This window comes from Dermacentor albipictus, chromosome 2, assembly GCF_038994185.2.
Source record: "Dermacentor albipictus isolate Rhodes 1998 colony chromosome 2, USDA_Dalb.pri_finalv2, whole genome shotgun sequence".
NCBI classification, from domain to species: Eukaryota; Metazoa; Arthropoda; class Arachnida; order Ixodida; family Ixodidae; genus Dermacentor; species Dermacentor albipictus.
In genome coordinates, this window is record NC_091822.1 from 127,749,605 (window position 1) to 127,763,167 (window position 13,563).

Consider the following 13,563-nt stretch of genomic DNA (forward strand, 5'->3'; position numbering starts at 1 on the left):
ACACAAATAATTCGTGTGGCTTTCAACTGGACTGCGAACAGCACGTACTTAGTTTCGTTCGCGAGTAATGATCCCTTTTATAAAGTCTACTCGCTCCATCTTAGCTCTGGCATCCCTGTATTTTATTTTTGTATCCTATGCCTGTATGGGTTCACGCCAACGAAACTGACCGTAACGAGACTGCGAAGCAAGGCGTGGTGTGTAGTACACAGGGTGTTTCACTTAACTTGTGCCAAGGTTTTAAAGAAAGTGGTTAGCCGCAGCTGAATGAAATTAATTACATGTGGTTGGCCGTCATGTGGCGCGTTCCCTAAAGTATCTTCTACATAGCGCCTAATTTGTTAATTAACTAAGATAAATTATGCAAAATTTTTAATATTCGCCTTAGGGTCAAGTGCATTTCATTACGTTGTAGAGGGCATTCCAAAATGACCGACCCAATCATTTGTGGCAACTTACGTGATGCGTGGCGATCTTTTCCGGCGTTTAAAGAAAACCTGCGAAATATGAAATAAAACCACGTGACTGCGTTCATGCGCCATCGTATTACAGCGCTCTCAACCGTGCTTCGAGCCTACCACTTATCAGGGACGACGGCGCTTCCTTTGCTCGTGCCACCGCCAAAGGAGCTGACGCACTGTGAAGCCGATGCCTAGAGCCGTGGCCGATCACTTCGCCACGGTCCGCGCCCACGGTTATTTAGCGCGAACCGCGGTTGAGAGCGCTGCCATACGGTAGCGCGTGAGCGAAGTCACGTGGTTTTTATTTCATATTTCGCGGGCTTTCTTTAAACGCCGAAAAAAAGATATCACCACGCAGCGTGTGCGTCGCCATAATAAAAATATTGAATTGTTCGTTTCGGAAGCCCCTCTACGATGCAACGAAACGCACCTGGCCAAAAGTGAATATTAAAGATTTTGCATATTTAATCTTAGTTAATCAACTAATCAAGCAGAATATAACAAAAATACTCTAATGAGCGCCACATGACGGCGAACCATATACCGCTAGTTTCATTTAGCTGCAGCTAACCACTTCTTTTTATTAAAATCCTTGGCACTAGTTACGTGAGACACCCTGTATATCCATCGTTTTAAGTTTGACGTGTGCAAGACGCAAGGAAGAATTGCCCCTCCCATTTGTGTCCAGCTTATCGCTGCGCGCTGTCGGTTTTCAATTATGATCTGCGCTGTGGAGCAGACTCATTCGGTTCGAAGCAAAATTCGAAAGAGTACCCCGAACTAAATCATTCGAATGCACGTATACATTGTAACCAAGCGACAGGAGATATCTCCGCGTATCAGCCGATCAGTTCCACCGGGTAGACAAATGTCGCCGTGTTACAGATGACATTAAATCTTGCGCAATGTGACAGGGAACACATATGCGCAGGGACCGTCGGCACGCCCGCTTGTCCGCGGGTGAAACTGGACCGCCTTGTTCTCGAAGGTGTTTTCCTGCCGCTGCGCAAATAACGCACATATGCACCCGTCTCTCGAGCTCGAAAAAAATATACAGGGCGCTCAAGCGTGGATGATAAAACATCGCTGGCGGCGAAGCCGGTGTCGATACCGATCGCCACTTGTTTTGCCAGGACTATTGCCGGGTGGGGGAGGGGCGGGAGGAGGGGGACGAGTTGTTTTGAAGAAAAGCGCTTCCGAGGGCGCGTCGTGCAAAAGCCGGAGGGGCGATTAATATCGGCTGCCGGTCGACTACACGGATCGGAGGCGTAGCGACTCGCAACCGCACCCACGCGGACGCGACGTGCTTTACTTGTATGGAGTCGCGCCACGGAAACAGAAAAAAAAGAAAGGAAGAAGAAAAGAAAGTAAGTACGCGGGTTTCTGTGGCGATTTGAGGAAGACCGCGCACGCGACAGCGCCGAGCGAGGCACTCGCGCGAAGTGGACATTCCCTGTTGTTTTGGCGGCGATGGTGTAGACGCTCGGCGAAAGCGAGTTTCGCCATTTTCGGCAGAACCTGTCGCGATTTTTTTTTTTTTTATGCGAAGCATATTACGAGGGCTCAACCCAGCTCCTCAGGCGCGGCGGTGACCATGAAATCACGCGACACCGTGACGTCACGACAGAGGAGAAGTGGCTTTGGCTCAACTCTTGCAAGACGGGCTGGGTGGGAATCGAACCAGGGTCTCCGGAGTGTGGGACGGAGACGCTACCACTGAGCCACGAGTACAACGCTTCAAAGCGGTACAAAAGCGCCTCTAGTGAATGCGGTGTTGCCTTAGAAACGCGCTGTTTCTAAGGCGTGTGTCTCTTGCTCAGGCGCACATTTCGTTGCCGCGCCGAACGCTGCTTTGCTCGACGCTCACCGCGTCCAATGCGGGGCGCGTAGTCGCTGCCCTGTAGCCCATTGTCTTACACCCCTTGGCGGGTCGACGGGAACGCTGTCGCGTTCCACTCTTGAAGGCGAAGAAGTAATGCATGAGTTGTTTCTTCGTCTAGCCGAACCAAATATAGCCAAGCAACAGCAGTTCACCAGGCTAAACAGTGGTTCAACAACTAAAATAAAGGCTAGTATGCTTCGCATCCTGGGCTTAACCTTACCTAAGCCACAGCCATTTTTTTTAGCCTCCGACACGCCTTCGACGGCGTGTAGCACGTGTGGCGCGCGGCTGCCTGGTTTATTGCGCAGGGTTCATTTTTCTTTACTTTTCTTTTTTTCTTTTACGCGATGAAGAAAAACAGATGAGGTCGATGACCGGAAACAGCTGTACCGGTGGTGGCGTGCAGGTGGTGATGCGGAAGCACTGCTGCAAGGAAGCGGATTGACTGTTCGGCCCTCTGATATCTGTACGCACCGTTACAACACTAATTACTTACTTAATTAATTAATTTACTTAATCAGCGTGCCCACCGCACCTGTGTGGTAATATAGATGTGTATAGTCACAAATAGTAGCTACGAGGAGCAGGTGAACTAACACACTAAGCAGGCAAACAATACATTCGGTGAATACTCATCTGGGAACCAGTAAACCATAAATGTAACAGTGTTAAACACGTTGGCTACAGTATAATGGTAATAGAGTGCAAAGATGCATGCACACCAGGCCGGCGTGCACTATATACTGCAACAGCGCAAAAACGAAGACACATGAAAGGACCAAACCAAGCCCTCGGCCTGCACGCTCAGTTATAACGCTGTGGTTTAGTTTGGTTAGACATATCGACTGGACAGGGCGAGAAAAAAAAGCGAAAGCACCGGCCCGGAATTGCACAGCACGACTCACTGTTGCATGAATTTCTTCCTTCGTGTTTTCGTTTTTCATGATCTTCAGTCAAAGGGCTTAGCGTTAAAACATAGCTGCTAAGACTGAATCGCTAGCACAAAATAATAGATGCTGCAGGGCAGGTAAGCACGGACGACCGTTAACTTCCAACGGAGTTTACTTAGTTGAGAACGTAGTTGGAAGTTAGCGCTCGTCCTTGTAGGTGCCTGTCTTGCTGTCCTTATTGTTCTTCTTTTTGCTCTCGCACTTGGAGTTGAAGAAATGATGCTGATGAAAAATTGTTCCTTCAACAATGGCACATGTTGTAATACCCCTCCTGAACCCGTCGTTAGTATGAACAAAATTAAAGATACGATAGAAATGCCAATCCTGCATTGATGAGAGAATGAAATGCATATTACGGCAGTCAGCTTTGCGTAAACAAGGGCAAATGACAAAAACCTAATAATGACGGAGGTAAATAAGCAAAAGATTCAGGTAATGTGTATCTCGCAGATTCTGAACAATATTGTTCAGTCTTTTTGTAATAATTTCATGGAAGGTAAAAAATTATGGTAAAAATATAGTATAGAATGAATAAGATAGTTAAACATGACAGAAACGAGTATACTAAGTAATAATTTAGCCGCCAGCTTTCTCTTCTACCTTGGCTAATTCCGTGTTCAGTTTGCCGTTCATGAGAATGCTTGCTGCAGCCACCGCGGCTTTTAGTGAAACGTCGCCGACAATCCCAGCCGTTGTGTCGACCTCGCGTTAACGGTACCCTAACGTTGCGCATGCGCAGTCTAACGACTCCGTGTCCCGGTTCAGCCGGCGCGTTAACGAGCACTCATTGGCTCCGTGCCATGACGCAAGGACCGCTGTCACGAAGCGCGCCAACACGTTTTCTGACATGGCCTGCCCGCAGGGCATTCAAGTCGAAAGCACGCCACATGTAGGCCACGTGATGCAGGCATGTAGGGCTGACGGCCGTCTAATCGTGCCATCGCTGCCTGTGTGTTTCCTGTTGGCTGCGTGAAAGCGCAACTGTCACGCAAAAGGGGCTACAGCTGTCGGGTGTTCTCACCTACACTTCAACGGAACTATTGGTACACCTACATGCCACGGATCAACGTGTGTACAACTTTTACCCGGCGTTACCCGACACCTGACAAACCCTGCTGTGTCATTTGTGAGCGGAGTAACTTATTTTACAAACGCCTATTCATTCTTAATTGGAATCGCGGACGATGCTAATGGTTACACACCGTGGCACTGACGAAGCATTAGAAATCCTCCTGTGTGACCGCCCATCGTGCACAGATAAGAAGCTCGCCTTCGGACAGCCTTAGGGAAATTAGACGATGGGCCTTTCACGAAAGAAGAGATATGCAAAGTCACGAAAACGGTACTGCGTTTCTTGAGATGCAGCAGCCTATTATAGGCCGCTTGTGAACGATTCAACGATGAACACTTCATTGCGCGTGCGTATACAGGGTGTTTTATATTAACGTTAACAGAATTTTTTTTTATGTCGCCCATGACATTTAGCATATATCTACTTGTTAACCCGCCGTGGTTGCTCAGTGGCTATGGTGTTGGGCTGCTGAGCACGAGGTCGCGGGATCGAATCCCGGCCACGGCGGCCGCATTTCGATGGGGGCGAAATGCGAAAACACCCGTGTGCTTAGATTTAGGTGCACGTTAAAGAACCCCAGGTGGTCCAAATTTCCGGAGTCCTCCACTACGGCGTGCCTCATAATCAGAAAGTGGTTTTGGCACGTAAAACCCCAAATATTATTATATATCTACTTGTTGAGCCGGAATACTCGAAGTGGGATACTCTGCGTACACTGGATATAAATACGCATAATTGATTTATGATCAAAATTTCACAAAATAACTTTTCAACTAATCACTTTAGCGCACCCATACTCGTATTGCTATACACGAATGGAAGCCAGTGATTTCACAAGGCGCATCCTCTTGTAACAAATTTTGAAGCTAACACCAGTGTTGAGTTAAGCGCAGTCGAACTTGCCGTAAAATTACAGCGTTGTTTCACTTACTTTTTAAGAAATCTTTTTTTTCTATGCACTGAAGCTCAAAGGTTACTGGAACACCAATGCATTTCGACGCAAACTTTGGGAACACATATGTCGAAACCGGTGTCATCCTCAGAATTCGTTCGAAGTGAATATGGCTTCAGAGAACACCGGATACAATTCGTAAATGGGGCGTAAAGTAATTAGTTTAAAAGTTAATCAGCAAAGTTTGGGCAATTGGTCAAATATTATATTTCGTGTGTAAATAATCTCTGCTATTGAGAGCAGCCTAGCTCAGGCAATAGAATTGTGCTTCATGTCACGGGTGATATTTAAAATTTCTGCTGACAGTAAAATAAAACACCCCGTATACGTATGCGAATTTTTCTCCTTCTTATCACTTTTCGGTTCCATTTTGCTCTTCCCCAGTGAGCGTAGCCCACCAGGCCTAATCTGGTTAACTTCCCCTATCACCTGTCTCTCTTTCTACCTCTTGGTACGCATCCCGATTTCTTACTGGCATGAGCAGGCTACAACTGTTCACGCAAATTATACATTGACTGGGTTATTTATTTATTTATTTATTTATTTATTTATTTATTTATTTATTTATTTATTTACTTCTAGGTACCTGTATCGCCTTGTACAGCAGGGGAGAAACATTAAGGTAATACTTAAAAGAACAAGGCATAATTTGGTGGGATGCAAACAGCATGTTGTGTAAGAAAGTTCCAGTTTTGAAATGGTACGAAAAAAAAGGATAATGAAAAACGTCATCTCCCAAAGGAATTCCACATACTCTCGAAATATTGTCCCTTCCTCTCGACAGATAATGCGGTGGCCCAAAGTATTTTCGCGGTCTACTCCTGCCTTAGAGTGATAAAGGTTGTGGAAAAACTTTCATCGGAGGATCCTTCTGCGATATTTAAGCAGTTTCCTCTGCGGTTATTGTTTACTTGTTGCCACACTCAAGGTCCTGATATACATCTAGTAACAAGTCACGCAGCGCACTGCCCTGTTTTGGATTATGATGTTTAGAAGGACACTACAAATAGCAACAGGATATCAGTCTAGATTGGTAGATTATTTCTTAAGAACTCTATGTTCATTCATTTGGAGGAAAAGCGTTGGTTGCTGGCGTAGAAAGCGAAGCTCACTTTTGTGTTTCACGCTGAAACATCAGCGCCGGTACACGTCAGTGTGACGTCACAGATGCAAAAAATAATTTCCTTTGTTTGGGGTGTTTTTGGCGAAGGTCAAGTTTGCGAAACTTGGCAGTTCGAGCTTTCGGTTGCATTGCAATGTAAATGAGTCCTTCTTTGCCAATAGATAACTATTGTCACGTGGCAGCGACGGTCACGAACACAGTCGCAAAACTGTAAGTGGCGAAACTAAATCTTTATTGGGCGAACCTGTGCCCAGAAAAAAAGAGCTACACTCAACGCACAACGACAGCGGCGAACACAGTCGGCGATCGTTCAAAATCTGATCTGCCGGTCAAGCGCGCGTCGGCTTTTACACATGAGTCATCGAAGGTTTCCAGAGTGATCGCTGGTGCCCGCGGGTTTTCCAGAAAGTTCTACACAACTCGCGTCGCGTAAACAATCAGATTACACATATTTCGGTGACAATAGACAGCAGATAGAACCATGGATAACATTCGAGAGACTTCTGATACATGCGGGCGCGTCCCGCGCTGAGCGATAACATTTGTTAGACGGTAAAGAGCTGTCAGCCGAAAAAGATAAACAAGTACACGTGTCACTATATACATGCGTAGACTTCAAAGTGTTGTTTTCACTGGCTTTACTTAACGAAAAATAACAAAAACATAGACGTTTCGCCACCTATGCGTGTGGCATCGTCAGTACACTTTTATTTTTTTCGTTAAGTAAAGCCAGTGAAAACAACCTGCGTAGACGTTGTCAAAATTGGTGATGTCATGGCGGCCATGGTGGGGAGCTTCAGAGTGGCGTCGCAAGGGCTTTTTCATGCTTGCATCTTTCCTAGTTTACCTAGCCCCTTTAACGGTAGAACTGTGGAGGCTTGGCTATTGCACGAAGGGACGTGAGTGTCCTTTTCAGGAAACATTCCGGCTATGACGGGCACCATAATTGCACTCTAAGAAAAGTTTCGCATCTTGCCACACAACGATAAACGTCATCTGTCTTGTCCGCATTTCCTTCCTCTAACGCGGCGAGCCCGGTACTTCCCAGTAACGAATGGCATGCGCGTTATCAACATGACATCGCATTGCCGACGGGAAAGTAGCGGGCGCGGCGTTTTAAAGAAAGCAATTGCAAGCAAGGCAGACGACTAAAACTCAAATTATTGGGTTTCACGCGCCAAAGCCACTTGCTGATTATGAGGCACGCCGTAGTGGAAAGCTCTGGAAATTTCGACTACCTGGGGTTCTTTAACGTGCACCTATATCTAAGTACACGGGTGTTTTCGCATTTCGCCCCCATCGAAATGCGGCAGATGACGATTATTGTTGTGCGGCAGATATACGCCCCAAAGGGTGTAAACTTTTTTTAGACTGTATGGAGGGCTGCGGATGAATTTCGACTACGTCGGATTCTTTTGAGGGACAGTATAAAAGAGGAAAATAAGTTGACCTGTTTTCGCAAATTGCCCTTTTACAATCCATGAGAGGCGGCTATGTAAGCCAGAAAAGATGCGCGAACAAAACTGGATCTGCCTTGACGTGCCCGCACCGGCTCTTCAGCACATCATGGATATGAAACGGCATTTTCTCAGGCCTAATTAGTACTCTCTTTGTTGGTCAAGACGACCTACATTGCATGCAAGAGAACAAAAGACGGTAGTAACACACGCACACACGCACGCACGCACGCACGCACGCACGCACGCACGCACGCACACACACACGCGCACACGCACACGCACACACACACACACACACACACACACACACACAAACACACACACACACAGAAAAATCGTTGACATTCTTGACGTCACACTGACCTAGCAGCGCTAGTATTTCGGCGATAAATCCAAGACGTGAAAGGTCGTCTTTCATTTTATCTTGTAGTAATCAAGTTCTTTCCGCAAAATTAATGCCGAACTTATTCAGTCTGTGCGTAAGTGCAGGAATGTTTTTGCATCCCGCATCCTGTGTGAATGCGACCATGTGCGGCCGAAAAACGAATTAGCGACCTCGTGCACAGCAGCTCAGTGCCATATATACAAGGAGTAACTGCGTGCCGCTAACAAAGCAGGCATGACATCGTGCAAACGCGACAGTTGTGCCCCTGGTCAACCAACGCCTGCTGATGAGCTGCCGATATATGGCCGGTATAAGTCTTTCCTTCCGGCAAAAAAAAAAAAAAGAGAGAGAAACCATGCAGGTACAAGGCAGAAGCCTACCGTGGTGTTACAGTATGACAGCTCGAAAACGTGGCACATCTAAACTATAATATCCATCGCCTACTTGGGAACGCCACCAGGTAAGTCGCTGCTTCGCACACTCTCTTTCGCCGCTCAGAAGGCGTGAGGAAAGAAGATCGGGCCTGGTCTTATCTCTCCAGTTTTACCAGTCAACCGGGCTTGGAGATGCATGGAAGTGCACCCTTTGAAGAAGTGCTGCGTCGAAAGGCACAGCTTCCCATCTCGAATAACTATAAAAGGTCCCTCGTTTTCTTATTCTGTCTCTCTCTCTCATTCTCTCTCTTATTCGCTTGCTCAAGGAAGTGCTCGCAGGGTAATCGGCAAAAAGCAGAAAGAAACTGATAGTGAAGGCGATGGTCGTGAATCTCTTTGGTCGCGCCGAACGCCATGTGCTTTTCTTGGTAGTCCGGAGCAGTGTGCATACAGCGCTTGATAATAATCTCGTCTGCCCAGCGTCTAGTCGACAAAATTGCCTGGCTTCGCGGCATAGCGCAAACGTCGGGATGCATCGGGGCCCGACACTTACGCGTATCACTTTAAGCCTTGGTCTCTCACCGCTTTTGAACGCCTATAATATCATTCCGCGCGCTGCGTACACGGAGCGGTAACCGTCATTTTGTGAGCGCGCAAGGTATGCACTTCGTATACAACACGCGTCCTCCCGCGGAAAATTCGCTGCGAACGCCTGCAAAAGGGAGTTCGGATACGCTAACGCGGTCCATTACAGCATGTGTAGACCAGTCGCTATAGAGAGTGCATTAATTTAGCAAAGGCGACCGGCAAGGGAGAACGGCTGGATGGTGGTGATGCTTCACCACAAAGGGCGCCGCTCGTATACCGTCTGTCGTTGGCATATATTAGTTCCAGACGTTGTAGTCTTGCGCCCCCGCGCCACCCTTGCGGTGCTGGAAGCAGCACGCGGTTTGCCATTTCAGAAATGGGTCCGCAAATGAAACAACGCTTGCCTGTTACATTTAATTCCAGAACATAATAAGCCCATAGGGCAATGAACACACCCACACACATTGCGCTGTATATGTGTGCTTGCGTGTACTTCTTGTGCGCATGGTATGGTATGCGTTACGACATAAGCTTTGCAAATTGAGCCCACAGGTCCCACAGGTCGGTTCGCACATTGGGGGAGGGGGGAGGAGGATATTTAGGGTATCGCAATTTCAGCGGTTCACCTTAAAATCCTAGAAGAGTTGATTTTTCGGCTAGTTGGTTTTCCATAATTGAAGTAGTAACATTGCGCGATAAAAATCAGAGACAAGAAAGGTGCACATACGCGCGCTTTGTAGCGCTTGTCCTTGTGCACCTTTCTTGTCTCTGTGATTTTTATCGCGCTAAGTTACTACTTCAAATTACTTTAAAATCCGACGTGGCCCCGGTGGACGAGCTAAATAGGAACATCGGAGGAGGCAGCGTGTCGCGCCGTGATAACAGGTGTGCTAAAAGAACACATCTGCATTTCAAACGGGGACTCAAGAATATATATATGCACGCAAGCGTGAACGAGTAGCGCACAAGCGATCAACGGCGCATTGTTGCGAGAGTGAATTAACGTTCCCGCGCCCCCCTAATTAGGTTAAAAATCAACCGAGGCAAAAAAAAAAAACGCAAATAAGATGCAGGTCTGCAGCCTCCGAACACTCTCCGCGGGGTGAGAGGGTCCTCAATTCCGCGCACTCGGCGTGTATGCCTCTGCTCGAGCACGTCAGACTTAGGGCGCTAAGATAACCCAATATATAAAAGCGCACGTAGTACGCATCAATAAATAAGCCGGCGCGGCCCTCGCTCGGCCAACTGTACTACGTGGGGCCGCTTCCACGTGTCGGCGTTCGTCTGAAGTTGCACCACTTTCGATAATTGCCGGGCTCTCGCCAGCGAGAGGCGGCGATAACAATCTCTTCCGGGCGGGCGGGCGGGTGTGCATACGCCGATCTTGCATGCACAGTCCGGGTTTTTTTTTTTTTTTTCCCTCTCCCCGGCCACTTCGGCGACGCTCTTCTTTCGGAAGGGTACCGCACTCTCTCGCCTGCGCTGCCTGGTGCACACCCTCTCTCTCTCGCGCGGTTGAGGTGTCCTCTCCTCTGCTTTACCCAAAACTTTCCTTCCCATCATCAAGAATCTCCTTCTCTCTCTCTCTCTCTCGCCACTTGTTCCGCAAGTTGCGCGAGGCTTGACCCCCGCCACCCTCGGGGAGAATAGAAATCGCGCCTGGCGACGCGACGACCGCCGCTGGCAACGGCGAGGACATATATACGAGATCGAGATCGCGGGCCTTGCGACGGACGCGGGAAGTTGGCGATAGAAGAGCGACGGCGCACGCCGCAGCCGAGGGTGCACGTGGCAGCAGCGTCAGAAACGCTCTGGCGCGTTGTCTAGAGCGTCCTTGGCGCCGGCTGCTCCAGTTTTGCGGGTAATCGATTTGGCGGACCGCAAATTCCTACCGGGTGTGCGACAGGTCGTGACGAGCGTTATACGGCGACTGCTATACGCCTTGACTTCTGACATCCGGGCTGCCTTAATATGTCTCTCGTAAAAATTATTTCTTTTTTTTTCTTTGGTTAATCGGTTGCTGCGAGACGATGTTGAGCGGATCTATCTCTACCTATGGCCTCCCATTTTAACAACCGCGATACTAGCTATTGTAGGTGAACGGGATTTGCACTAGCGTGGACAATTGAAACGCGGGCGAAGTAAGGCTAACTAGAACGCGGTGTTTCATTTCCGCTTTCGCCATGACGCGTAGCGTGGGCACGATGTCGGCTTGTACGCTGGGAACGAGTCCTTATATACCATATGTGCCACCGGATAAGTACAACTATGCGAAATCGCGCCCTCGAGCCATTACTTGTGAAAGGTGTTCTATTCCGTAAATGCTTGTTCGCATCCACATATGTGGATGGTACGCTCGTTTTCCTTGTGTGTTTTCGCATAAGGAATAGCCCAGCCCCAGAAACGACACGTGCTGAGTCTAGCCGAAGATAGTTTGCAGACAGTGAACGAAGTGGTCATTTTCATTGCGCGATCGGCGGGTCATGCAAGAAATGGGATGTTCTTTCCAGCTAGCTAATGCGTTCTGGAGCATTTTGAGGAGTCGTGAGATAGCTTGCGCAAATGACGCATTAACAAGTCAGGTAGAGAGAGAAAAGCGAAGGAAATGAAAGAAAATGTAGTGAGGTCAACGAAACAGTGCACCCAGTTTTCTGAGGGGGAAAGCGTAAACGAAGACGAAATGATGAGCAAAGAAGTATGTCTTGTCGTCACGGTCTGTCACATAAGCCTGCCCTCAGTGGAGACAAGATAACCGCGAAAGGATAGCAAGTTGGGCGAGTTGGTACGGTAACATGATCTTGGATTGTAGCGCGAAGTGACACGGACAGAGACAATCCAAGATCATATAACCGCGAATAATGACTTTGTTCGTTTATTCTCATTTCACTCATTTTTTTATTTCATTGCCATAAATACGCTTTAAAAAGTTTGTATTTAACATAAGGTTTGGAGTTACAGCAGTGTAAAACGACGACGGGCAGGAAAAGGAGGTGAATTATATTAATTAATTAATTAGCTGATGTTGAAGTAGCATGGAGTGCTTAATTACCCTAAGGTCACCTTATATCGCGGTGACTGCTAATACTCCTACCGGAACACAGAGAGTGCGAAAAATTAAGAGAGTAGGCGCTCTTTACAGTCAAACGCCTCTAAGACCGCCTCTACAATGAAATGAGCTGTATAGCGAAGTAATAATTTTGTTCCCGTTTTATTGTGAGTGGTATGGTGCGCGACGTTTATAGCGAAGCGTCCCGTACAACGAATGATTTAGGATGCCGGAAGCACTTCGTTATAACGGCGTTCGACTGTACATGCATATGCCTAGTGCATGTGCACTCACGCGCATACCTAACTGGCTCCGCACTTCGACGTAGGAGTAAGAGCGTTCACAGCTGCTTCTGAAACCGTTAGGAGAGTGGATTCAAATATTGCCACGCGTCTTGCCCGAAACCACGCGAACATGCATGCGGATATAGTCGCATTTCTTCGCTTGGTTTCTCGCGGATTTAGAAGGGAGGGGGGAGGACGCCGACGACGACGGCACATATTTCGCCGTTTCCGTAACGCGGCTCTCCTCTCTCGCATCCGAGGAAGTCGTACGCACGCGTACAAGCTTGAGAGAGAGAGAGAGAGAGAGGGAGAGAGAGAGAGAGAGGGCGCGGGCGCTGCACCGAGCCCGAGGTCCCGGGCTACGCGCCGTGTAAAGAACAGCACGAAGGAAGCGCACCGCGCCCCTTTTATTCTGCTGTATCACGCGGAACTTCCTCGCACCGCCGAGTGCACAGGCGTGTCTCACGCGCAAGCGTGCTCACAAGCGTTATATGTACACCAGTGCGTACACATCAAGTGGCGCACTTACATTCGGTTCACTGTGGTGTGACGGAGGAGAAAACGCGCAGCGGAAACGAAACCAGCTCTTCCGACCGAGAGATTTGGGCCTCCGCTGCCGGGCACCCAGGACACGAGAGTGCGCGTGCACGCGCGTAACATGCAGGAAAAGTCGGTAAGTGGCCTCGTAACAATAACGGGAAGCGAGAGAGAGATATTGCCGGGGTCCCACTTCAAGTTTGCGAGGCGGGCGCAAGAACAACGAGATCAGTGTTACCCCCCGGCCGTTTCTTCTGGTTTTCCCTACAGCTCGCAACGAGGAATAACCGAGATACGCGTATACCGGAAAGTGCAACGTCCATGCTTCGCGCTTTCTCCTAATCCACCGGCGCCTCTCTCTTCCTGCTCGCTCTTTCGTGGTTAAGGTGACCACGCGTTGTCAGTAACAAGGTTACTGCCACTTTTGGACTTACCCGGTAAGATTAACC